This window comes from Scardinius erythrophthalmus (assembly GCF_964197995.2).
Source record: "Scardinius erythrophthalmus genome assembly, chromosome: 13".
NCBI lineage: Eukaryota > Metazoa > Chordata > Actinopteri > Cypriniformes > Leuciscidae > Scardinius > Scardinius erythrophthalmus.
In genome coordinates this window covers 30729684-30742348 of record NC_138233.1, presented here as the reverse complement: position 1 = coordinate 30742348, position 12665 = coordinate 30729684, and positions in this window count along the sequence as shown.

Sequence of the window (12665 nt, the reverse complement as noted above, 5' to 3'; positions counted from 1 at the left end):
GCAAGAGGCATATATACCCCTCGGGTCCCAGCAAGTTTTCACCAAGGTGGTAGGACCCAGCGATCCATTTCGACACTTTGCATACCTTGTTTATTCGTGTAGCCTGCCCTCCAGATAATCAATATGCACTTGCTTAGCATTTCTTCCATTGGGTTATTATGGAATCAAACTAATCAAGAGTTCTAGACTTTGACAGGTTCTTCTTATTTGCTTTCATGTTACTATAGACAACTATGCCTAGGGTCTTGAAATTCTATCACACCACATGTAGTCACTTACATGTATGCTTACTTGGCATATGTAATTCTTTAGGTATTTACAACACCACTGGTCACTACATGATAAAAGTGTGAAAATGAATTGTAAGATGAAGTTTATATTAGTTCAAGTTTGCTCTGTGTGGATGTATTGTTCTGTTCCAGTGATGTTATGTGACTAAATCTGAAGGGAAAATAAACCACCTATGGGGTCAAAGCCTGTTCCCCAATAGTATCTGCTGAAGCTTTTGCAAGAGGCATTTATACCCCTCAGGTCAAAGCAAGTTTTCACCAACGTGGTAGGACCCAGCAATCCATTTCGCCCCTTTGCATACCTTCTTTATTCATGTATCCTGCCTTCCAGATAATCAATATGCACTTGCTTAGCATTTTTTTCCATTGGGTTATTATGGAATCAAACTAATCAAGAGTTCTAGACTTTGACAGATTCTTCTTATTTGCTTTCATGTTACTATAGACAACTATGCCTAGGGTCTTGCAGTTCTATCACACCACATGTAGTCACTTACATGTATGCTTACTTGGCATATGTAACTCTTTAGGTATTTACAACACCATTGTTCACTATATGATAAAAGTGAGAAAATTCATCGTAAGAAGTTTATAATAGTTCAAGTTTGCTCTGTGTGGATGTATTGTTCTGTTCCAGTGATGTTCTGTGACTAAATCTGAAGGGAAAATATATCACCTATGCGCTCAAAGCCTGTTCACCAATGGTATCTGCTGAAGCTTTTGCAAGAGGATTATATACCCCTCGGGTCCCAGCAAATTTTCACCAAGGTGGTAGGAACCAGCGATCCATTTCGCACATTTGCTTACCTTATTTATTCGTGTAGCCAGCCCTCCAGATATTCAGTATATGCACTTGCTTAGCATTTTTTCCATTGGGTTATTATGGAATCAAACTAATCAAGAGTTCTAGACTTTGACAGGTTCTTCTTATTTGCTTTCATGTTACTATAGACAACTATGCCTAGGGTTTTGAAGTTCTATCACACCACATGTAGTCACTTACATGAATGCTTACTTGGCATATGTAATTCTTTAGGTATGTACAACACCACTGGTCACTACATGATAAAAGTGTGAAAATGAATTGTAAGATGAAGTTTATATTAGTTCAAGTTTGCTCTGTGTGGATGTATTGTTCTGTTCCAGTGATGTTATGTGACTAAATCTGAAGGGAAAATATACCACCTATGGGGTCAAAGCCTGTTCCCCAATGGAATCTGCTGAAGCTTTTGCAAGAGGCATATATACCCCTCAGGTCCCAGCAAGTTTTCACCATGGTGGTAGGACCCAGCAATCCATTTCGCCCCTTTGCATACCTTCTTTATTCATGTATCCTGCCTTCCAGATAATCAATATGCACTTGCTTAGCATTTTTTTCCATTGGGTTTTTATGGAATCAAACTAATCAAGAGTTCTAGACTTTGACAGATTCTTCTTATTTGCTTTCATGTTACTATAGACAACTATGCCTAGGGTCTTGCAGTTCTATCACACCACATGTAGTCACTTACATGTATGCTTACTTGGCATATGTAATTCTTTAGGTATGTACAACACCATTGTTCACTATATGATAAAAGTGTGAAAATTTATCGTAAGAAGAAGTTTATATTAGTTCAAGTTTGCTCTGTGTGGATGTATTGTTCTGTTCCAGTAATGTTTTGTTACTACATCTGAAGGAAAAAGATACTACCTATGGGGTCAAAGCCCTTTCCCCAATGGTATCTGCTGATGCTTTTGCAAGAGGCATATATACCCCTCGGGTCCCAGCAAGTTTTCACCAAGGTGGTAGGACCCAGCGATTCATTTCGCGCTTTTGCTTACCTTATGTACTCGTGTAGCCAGCCCTCCAGATAATCAGTATATGCACTTGCTTAGCATTTTTTCCATTGGGTTATTATGGAATCAAACTAATCAAGAGTTCTAGACTTTGACAGGTTCTTCTTATTTGCTTTCATGTTTCTATAGACAACTATGCCTAGGGTTTTGAAGTTCTATCACACCACATGTAGTCACTTACATGTATGCTTACTTGGCATATGTAATTCTTTAGGTATTTACAACACCAATGTTCACTGTATGATAAAAGTGAGAAAATTAATCGTAAGAAGTTTATATTAGTTCAAGTTTGCTCTGTGTGGATGTATTGTTCTGTTCCAGTGATATTCTTTGACTAAATCTGAAGGGAAAAGATAGCACCTATGGGGTCAAAGCCTGTTCCCCAATGGTATCTGCTGAAGCTTTTGCAAGAGGCATATATACCCCTCGGGTCCCAGCAAGTTTTCACCAAGGTGGTAGGACCCAGCGATCCATTTCGACACTTTGCATACCTTGTTTATTCGTGTAGCCTGCCCTCCAGATAGTCAATATGCACTTGCTTAGCATTTCTTCCATTGGGTTATTATGGAATCAAACTAATCAAGAGTTCTAGACTTTGACAGGTTCTTCTTATTTGCTTTCATGTTTGTATAGACAACTATGCCTAGGGTTTTGAAGTTCTATCACACCACATGTAGTCACTTACATGTATGCTTACTTGGCATATGTAATTCTTTAGGTATTTACAACACCAATGTTCACTATATGATAAAAGTGAGAAAATTAATCGTAAGAAGAAGTTTATATTAGTTCAAGTTTGCTCTGTGTGGATGTATTGTTCTGTTCCAGTGATATTCTTTGACTAAATCTGAAGGGAAAAGATAGCACCTATGGGGTCAAAGCCTGTTCCCCAATGGTATCTGCTGAAGCTTTTGCAAGAGGCATATATACCCCTCGGGTCCCAGCAAGTTTTCACCAAGGTGGTAGGACCCAGCGATCCATTTCGACACTTTGCATACCTTGTTTATTCGTGTAGCCTGCCCTCCAGATAATCAATATGCACTTGCTTAGCATTTCTTCCATTGGGTTATTATGGAATCAAACTAATCAAGAGTTCTAGACTTTGACATGTTCTTCTTATTTGCTTTCATGTTACTATAGACAACTATGCCTTGGGTCTTGAAATTCTATCACACCACATGTAGTCACTTACATGTATGCTTACTTGGCATATGTAATTCTTTAGGTATTTACAACACCACTGGTCACTACATGATAAAAGTGTGAAAATGAATTGTAAGATGAAGTTTATATTAGTTCAAGTTTGCTCTGTGTGGATGTATTGTTCTGTTCCAGTGATGTTATGTGACTAAATCTGAAGGGAAAATATACCACCTATGGGGTCAAAGCCTGTTCCCCAATGGTATCTGCTGAAGCTTTTGCAAGAGGCATTTATACCCCTCAGGTACCAGCAAGTTTTCACCAAGGTGGTAGGACCCAGCAATCCATTTCGCCCCTTTGCATACCTTCTTTATTCATGTATCCTGCCTTCCAGATAATCAATATGCACTTGCTTAGCATTTTTTTCCATTGGGTTATTATGGAATCAAACTAATCAAGAGTTCTAGACTTTGACAGATTCTTCTTATTTGCTTTCATGTTACTATAGACAACTATGCCTAGGGTCTTGCAGTTCTATCACACCACATGTAGTCACTTACATGTATGCTTACTTGGCATATGTAATTCTTTAGGCATGTACAACACCATTGTTCACTATATGATAAAAGTGTGAAAATTAATCATAAGAAGAAGTTTATATTAGTTCAAGTTTGCTCTGTGTGGATGTATTGTTCTGTTCCAGTAATGTTTTGTTACTACATCTGAAGGAAAAAGATACTACCTATGGGGTCAAAGCCCGTTCCCCAATGGTATCTGCTGATGCTTTTGCAAGAGGCATATATACCCCTCGGGTCCCAGCAAGTTTTCACCAAGGTGGTAGGACCCAGCGATTCATTTCGCGCTTTTGCTTACCTTATTTACTCGTGTAGCCAGCCCTCCAGATAATCAGTATATGCACTTGCTTAGCATTTTTTCCATTGGGTTATTATGGAATCAAACTAATCAAGAGTTCTAGACTTTGACAGATTCTTCTTATTTGCTTTCATGTTTCTATAGACAACTATGCCTAGGGTTTTGAAGTTCTATCACACCACATGTAGTCACTTACATGTATGCTTACTTGGCATATGTAATTCTTTAGGTATTTACAACACCAATGTTCACTATATGATAAAAGTGAGAAAATTAATCGTAAGAAGAAGTTTATATTAGTTCAAGTTTGCTCTGTGTGGATGTATTGTTCTGTTCCAGTGATATTCTTTGACTAAATCTGAAGGGAAAATATATCACCTATTGGATCAAAGCCTGTTCCCCAATGGTATCTGTTGATGCTTTTGCAAGAGGCATATATACCCCTCAGGTCCCAGCAAGTTTTCACCAAGGTGGTAGGACCCAGCGATCCATTTCGCCACTTTGCTTACCTTGTTTATTCGTGTAGCATGCCTTCCAGATAATCAATATGCACTTGCTTAGCATTTTTTCCATTGGGTTATTATGGAATCAAAATAATCAAGAGTTCTAGACTTTGACAGATTCTTCTTATTTGCTTTCATGTTACTATAGACAACTATGCCTAGGGTCTTGCAGTTCTATCACACCACATGTAGTCACTTACATGTATGCTTACTTGGCATATGTAACTCTTTAGGTATTTACAACACCATTGTTCACTATATGATAAAAGTGAGAAAATTCATCGTAAGAAGTTTATAATAGTTCAAGTTTGCTCTGTGTGGATGTATTGTTCTGTTCCAGTGATGTTCTGTGACTAAATCTGAAGGGAAAATATATCACCTATGGGCTCAAAGCCTGTTCACCAATGGTATCTGCTGAAGCTTTTGCAAGAGGGTTATATACCCCTCGGGTCCCAGCAAATTTTCACCAAGGTGGTAGGACCCAGCGATCCATTTCGCACATTTGCTTACCATATTTATTCGTGTAGCCAGCCCTCCAGATAATCAGTATATGCACTTGCTTAGCATTTTTTCCATTGGGTTATTATGGAATCAAACTAATCAAGAGTTCTAGACTTTGACAGGTTCTTCTTATTTGCTTTCATGTTACTATAGACAACTATGCCTAGTGTTTTGAAGTTCTATCACACCACATGTAGTCACTTACATGTATGCTTACTTGGCATATGTAATTCTTTAGGTATTTACAAGACCAATGTTCACTATATGATAAAAGTGAGAAAATTAATCGTAAGAAGAAGTTTATATTAGTTCAAGTTTGCTCTGTGTGGATGTATTGTTCTGTTCCAGTGATATTCTTTGACTAAATCTGAAGGGAAAAGATAGCACCTATCGGGTCAAAGCCTGTTCCCCAATGGTATCTGCTGAAGCTTTTGCAAGAGGCATATATACCCCTCGGGTCCCAGCAAGTTTTCACCAAGGTGGTAGGACCCAGCGATCCATTTCGACACTTTGCATAAGTTGTTTATTCGTGTAGCCTGCCCTCCAGATAATCAATATGCACTTGCTTAGCATTTCTTCCATTGGGTTATTATGGAATCAAACTAATCAAGAGTTCTAGACTTTGACATGTTCTTCTTATTTGCTTTCATGTTACTATAGACAACTATGCCTTGGGTCTTGAAATTCTATCACACCACATGTAGTCACTTACATGTATGCTTACTTGGCATATGTAATTCTTTAGGTATTTACAACACCACTGGTCACTACATGATAAAAGTGTGAAAATGAATTGTAAGATGAAGTTTATATTAGTTCAAGTTTGCTCTGTGTGGATGTATTGTTCTGTTCCAGTGATGTTATGTGACTAAATCTGAAGGGAAAATATACCACCTATGGGGTCAAAGCCTGTTCCCCAATGGTGTCTGCTGAAGCTTTTGCAAGAGGCATTTAAACCCCTCAGGTACCAGCAAGTTTTCACCAAGGTGGTAGGACCCAGCAATCCATTTCGCCCCTTTGCATACCTTCTTTATTCATGTATCCTGCCTTCCAGATAATCAATATGCACTTGCTTAGCATTTTTTTCCATTGGGTTATTATGGAATCAAACTAATCAAGAGTTCTAGACTTTGACAGATTCTTCTTATTTGCTTTCATGTTACTATAGACAACTATGCCTAGGGTCTTGCAGTTCTATCACACCACATGTAGTCACTTACATGTATGCTTACTTGGCATATGTAATTCTTTAGGCATGTACAACACCATTGTTCACTATATGATAAAAGTGTGAAAATTAATCATAAGAAGAAGTTTATATTAGTTCAAGTTTGCTCTGTGTGGATGTATTGTTCTGTTCCAGTAATGTTTTGTTACTACATCTGAAGGAAAAAGATACTACCTATGGGGTCAAAGCCCGTTCCCCAATGGTATCTGCTGATGCTTTTGCAAGAGGCATATATACCCCTCGGGTCCCAGCAAGTTTTCACCAAGGTGGTAGGACCCAGCGATTCATTTCGCGCTTTTGCTTACCTTATTTACTCGTGTAGCCAGCCCTCCAGATAATCAGTATATGCACTTGCTTAGCATTTTTTCCATTGGGTTATTATGGAATCAAACTAATCAAGAGTTCTAGACTTTGACAGGTTCTTCTTATTTGCTTTCATGTTTCTATAGACAACTATGCCTAGGGTTTTGAAGTTCTATCACACCACATGTAGTCACTTACATGTATGCTTACTTGGCATATGTAATTCTTTAGGTATTTACAACACCAATGTTCACTATATGATAAAAGTGAGAAAATTAATCGTAAGAAGAAGTTTATATTAGTTCAAGTTTGCTCTGTGTGGATGTATTGTTCTGTTCCAGTGATATTCTTTGACTAAATCTGAAGGGAAAATATATCACCTATTGGATCAAAGCCTGTTCCCCAATGGTATCTGTTGATGCTTTTGCAAGAGGCATATATACCCCTCAGGTCCCAGCAAGTTTTCACCAAGGTGGTAGGACCCAGCGATCCATTTCGCCACTTTGCTTACCTTGTTTATTCGTGTAGCATGCCTTCCAGATAATCAATATGCACTTGCTTAGCATTTTTTCCATTGGGTTATTATGGAATCAAAATAATCAAGAGTTCTAGACTTTGACAGATTCTTCTTATTTGCTTTCATGTTACTATAGACAACTATGCCTAGGGTCTTGCAGTTCTATCACACCACATGTAGTCACTTACATGTATGCTTACTTGGCATATGTAACTCTTTAGGTATTTACAACACCATTGTTCACTATATGATAAAAGTGAGAAAATTCATCGTAAGAAGTTTATAATAGTTCAAGTTTGCTCTGTGTGGATGTATTGTTCTGTTCCAGTGATGTTCTGTGACTAAATCTGAAGGGAAAATATATCACCTATGGGCTCAAAGCCTGTTCACCAATGGTATCTGCTGAAGCTTTTGCAAGAGGGTTATATACCCCTCGGGTCCCAGCAAATTTTCACCAAGGTGGTAGGACCCAGCGATCCATTTCGCACATTTGCTTACCATATTTATTCGTGTAGCCAGCCCTCCAGATAATCAGTATATGCACTTGCTTAGCATTTTTTCCATTGGGTTATTATGGAATCAAACTAATCAAGAGTTCTAGACTTTGACAGGTTCTTCTTATTTGCTTTCATGTTACTATAGACAACTATGCCTAGTGTTTTGAAGTTCTATCACACCACATGTAGTCACTTACATGTATGCTTACTTGGCATATGTAATTCTTTAGGTATTTACAACACCAATGTTCACTATATGATAAAAGTGAGAAAATTAATCGTAAGAAGAAGTTTATATTAGTTCAAGTTTGCTCTGTGTGGATGTATTGTTCTGTTCCAGTGATATTCTTTGACTAAATCTGAAGGGAAAAGATAGCACCTATGGGGTCAAAGCCTGTTCCCCAATGGTATCTGTTGAAGCTTTTGCAAGAGGCATATATACCCCTCGGGTCCCAGCAAGTTTTCACCAAGGTGGTAGGACCCAGCGATCCATTTCGACACTTTGCATACCTTGTTTATTCGTGTAGCCTGCCCTCCAGATAATCAATATGCACTTGCTTAGCATTTCTTCCATTGGGTTATTATGGAATCAAACTAATCAAGAGTTCTAGACTTTGACAGGTTCTTCTTATTTGCTTTCATGTTACTATAGACAACTATGCCTAGGGTCTTGAAATTCTATCACACCACATGTAGTCACTTACATGTATGCTTACTTGGCATATGTAATTCTTTAGGTATTTACAACACCACTGGTCACTACATGATAAAAGTGTGAAAATGAATTGTAAGATGAAGTTTATATTAGTTCAAGTTTGCTCTGTGTGGATGTATTGTTCTGTTCCAGTGATGTTATGTGACTAAATCTGAAGGGAAAATATACCACCTATGGGGTCAAAGCCTGCTCCCCAATGGTATCTGCTGAAGCTTTTGCAAGAGGCATTTATACCCCTCAGGTCCCAGCAAGTTTTCACCAAGGTGGTAGGACCCAGCAATCCATTTCGCCCCTTTGCATACCTTCTTTATTCATGTATCCTGCCTTCCAGATAATCAATATGCACTTGCTTAGCATTTTTTTCCATTGGGTTATTATGGAATCAAACTAATCAAGAGTTCTAGACTTTGACAGATTCTTCTTATTTGCTTTCATGTTACTATAGACAACTATGCCTAGGGTCTTGCAGTTCTATCACACCACATGTAGTCACTTACATGAATGCTTACTTGGCATAAGTAATTCTTTAGGTATTTACAACACCAATGTTCACTATATGATAAAAGTGAGAAAATTAATCGTAAGAAGAAGTTTATATTAGTTCAAGTTTGCTCTGTGTGGATGTATTGTTCTGTTCCAGTGATATTCTTTGACTAAATCTGAAGGGAAAAGATATCACCTATGGGGTCAAAGCCTGTTCCCCAATGGTATCTGCTGAAGCTTTTGCAAGAGGCATATATAACCCTCGGGTCCCAGCAAGTTTTCACCAAGGTGGTAGGACCCAGCGATCCATTTCGCGCCTTTGCTGACCTTGTTTATTTGTGTAGCCAGCCTTCCAGATAATCAATAAGCACTTGCTTAGCATTTATTCCATTGGGTTATTATGGAATCAAACTAATCAAGAGTTCTAGACTTTGACAGATTCTTCTTATTTGCTTTCATGTTACTATAGACAACTATGCCTAGGGTCTTGCAGTTCTATCACACCACATGTAGTCACTTACATGTATGCTTACTTGACATATGTAACTCTTTAGGTATTTACAACACCACTGGTCACTACATGATAGAAGTGTGAAAATTAATCGTAAGAAGAAGTTTATATTAGTTCAAGTTTGCTCTGTGTGGATGTATTGTTCTGTTCCAGTGATGTTCTGTGACTAAATCTGAAGGGAAAATATATCACCTATGGGGTCAAAGCCTGTTCCCCAATGGTATCTGTTGATGCTTTTGCAAGTGGCATATATACCCCTCGGGTCCCAGCAAGTTTTCACCAAGGTGGTAGGACCCAGCGATCCATTTCGCCACTTTGCTTACCTTGTTTATTCGTGTAGCATGCCTTCCAGATATTCAATATGCACTTGCTTAGCATTTTTTCCATTGGGTTATTATGGAATCAAACTAATCAAGAGTTCTAGACTTTGACAGATTCTTCTTATTTGCTTTCATGTTACTATAGACAACTATGCCTAGGGTCTTGCAGTTCTATCACACCACATGTAGTCACTTACATGTATGCTTGGCATATGTAACTCTTTAGGTATTTACAACACCATTGTTCACTATATGATAAAAGTGAGAAAATTCATCGTAAGAAGTTTATAATAGTTCAAGTTTGCTCTGTGTGGATGTATTGTTCTGTTCCAGTGATGTTCTGTGACTAAATCTGAAGGGAAAATATATCACCTATGGGCTCAAAGCCTGTTCACCAATGGTATCTGCTGAAGATTTTGCAAGAGGGTTATATACCCCTCGGGTCCCAGCAAATTTTCACCAAGGTGGTAGGACCCAGCGATCCATTTCGCACATTTGCTTACCTTATTTATTCGTGTAGCCAGCCCTCCAGATAATCAGTATATGCACTTGCTTAGCATTTTTTCCATTGGGTTATTATGGAATCAAACTAATCAAGAGGTCTAGACTTTGACAGGTTCTTCTTATTTGCTTTCATGTTACTATAGACAACTATGCCTAGGGTTTTGAAGTTCTATCACACCACATGTAGTCACTTACATGTATGCTTACTTGGCATATGTAATTCTTTAGGTATTTACAACACCAATGTTCACTATATGATAAAAGTGAGAAAATTAATCGTAAGAAGAAGTTTATATTATTTCAAGTTTGCTCTGTGTGGATGTATTGTTCTGTTCCAGTGATATTCTTTGACTAAATCTGAAGGGAAAAGATAGCACCTATGGGGTCAAAGCCTGTTCCCCAATGGTATCTGCTGAAGCTTTTGCAAGAGGCATATATACCCCTCGGGTCCCAGCAAGTTTTCACCAAGGTGGTAGGACCCAGCGATCCATTTCGACACTTTGCATACCTTGTTTATTCGTGTAGCCTGCCCTCCAGATAATCAATATGCACTTGCTTAGCATTTCTTCCATTGGGTTATTATGGAATCAAACTAATCAAGAGTTCTAGACTTTGACAGGTTCTTCTTATTTGCTTTCATGTTACTATAGACAACTATGCCTAGGGTCTTGAAATTCTATCACACCACATGTAGTCACTTACATGTATGCTTACTTGGCATATGTAATTCTTTAGGTATTTACAACACCACTGGTCACTACATGATAAAAGTGTGAAAATGAATTGTAAGATGAAGTTTATATTAGTTCAAGTTTGCTCTGTGTGGATGTATTGTTCTGTTCCAGTGATGTTATGTGACTAAATCTGAAGGGAAAATAAACCACCTATGGGGTCAAAGCCTGTTCCCCAATAGTATCTGCTGAAGCTTTTGCAAGAGGCATTTATACCCCTCAGGTCAAAGCAAGTTTTCACCAACGTGGTAGGACCCAGCAATCCATTTCGCCCCTTTGCATACCTTCTTTATTCATGTATCCTGCCTTCCAGATAATCAATATGCACTTGCTTAGCATTTTTTTCCATTGGGTTATTATGGAATCAAACTAATCAAGAGTTCTAGACTTTGACAGATTCTTCTTATTTGCTTTCATGTTACTATAGACAACTATGCCTAGGGTCTTGCAGTTCTATCACACCACATGTAGTCACTTACATGTATGCTTACTTGGCATATGTAACTCTTTAGGTATTTACAACACCATTGTTCACTATATGATAAAAGTGAGAAAATTCATCGTAAGAAGTTTATAATAGTTCAAGTTTGCTCTGTGTGGATGTATTGTTCTGTTCCAGTGATGTTCTGTGACTAAATCTGAAGGGAAAATATATCACCTATGCGCTCAAAGCCTGTTCACCAATGGTATCTGCTGAAGCTTTTGCAAGAGGATTATATACCCCTCGGGTCCCAGCAAATTTTCACCAAGGTGGTAGGAACCAGCGATCCATTTCGCACATTTGCTTACCTTATTTATTCGTGTAGCCAGCCCTCCAGATATTCAGTATATGCACTTGCTTAGCATTTTTTCCATTGGGTTATTATGGAATCAAACTAATCAAGAGTTCTAGACTTTGACAGGTTCTTCTTATTTGCTTTCATGTTACTATAGACAACTATGCCTAGGGTTTTGAAGTTCTATCACACCACATGTAGTCACTTACATGAATGCTTACTTGGCATATGTAATTCTTTAGGTATTTACAACACCACTGGTCACTACATGATAAAAGTGTGAAAATGAATTGTAAGATGAAGTTTATATTAGTTCAAGTTTGCTCTGTGTGGATGTATTGTTCTGTTCCAGTGATGTTATGTGACTAAATCTGAAGGGAAAATATACCACCTATGGGGTCAAAGCCTGTTCCCCAATGGAATCTGCTGAAGCTTTTGCAAGAGGCATATATACCCCTCAGGTCCCAGCAAGTTTTCACCATGGTGGTAGGACCCAGCAATCCATTTCGCCCCTTTGCATACCTTCTTTATTCATGTATCCTGCCTTCCAGATAATCAATATGCACTTGCTTAGCATTTTTTTCCATTGGGTTTTTATGGAATCAAACTAATCAAGAGTTCTAGACTTTGACAGATTCTTCTTATTTGCTTTCATGTTACTATAGACAACTATGCCTAGGGTCTTGCAGTTCTATCACACCACATGTAGTCACTTACATGTATGCTTACTTGGCATATGTAATTCTTTAGGTATGTACAACACCATTGTTCACTATATGATAAAAGTGTGAAAATTTATCGTAAGAAGAAGTTTATATTAGTTCAAGTTTGCTCTGTGTGGATGTATTGTTCTGTTCCAGTAATGTTTTGTTACTACATCTGAAGGAAAAAGATACTACCTATGGGGTCAAAGCCCTTTCCCCAATGGTATCTG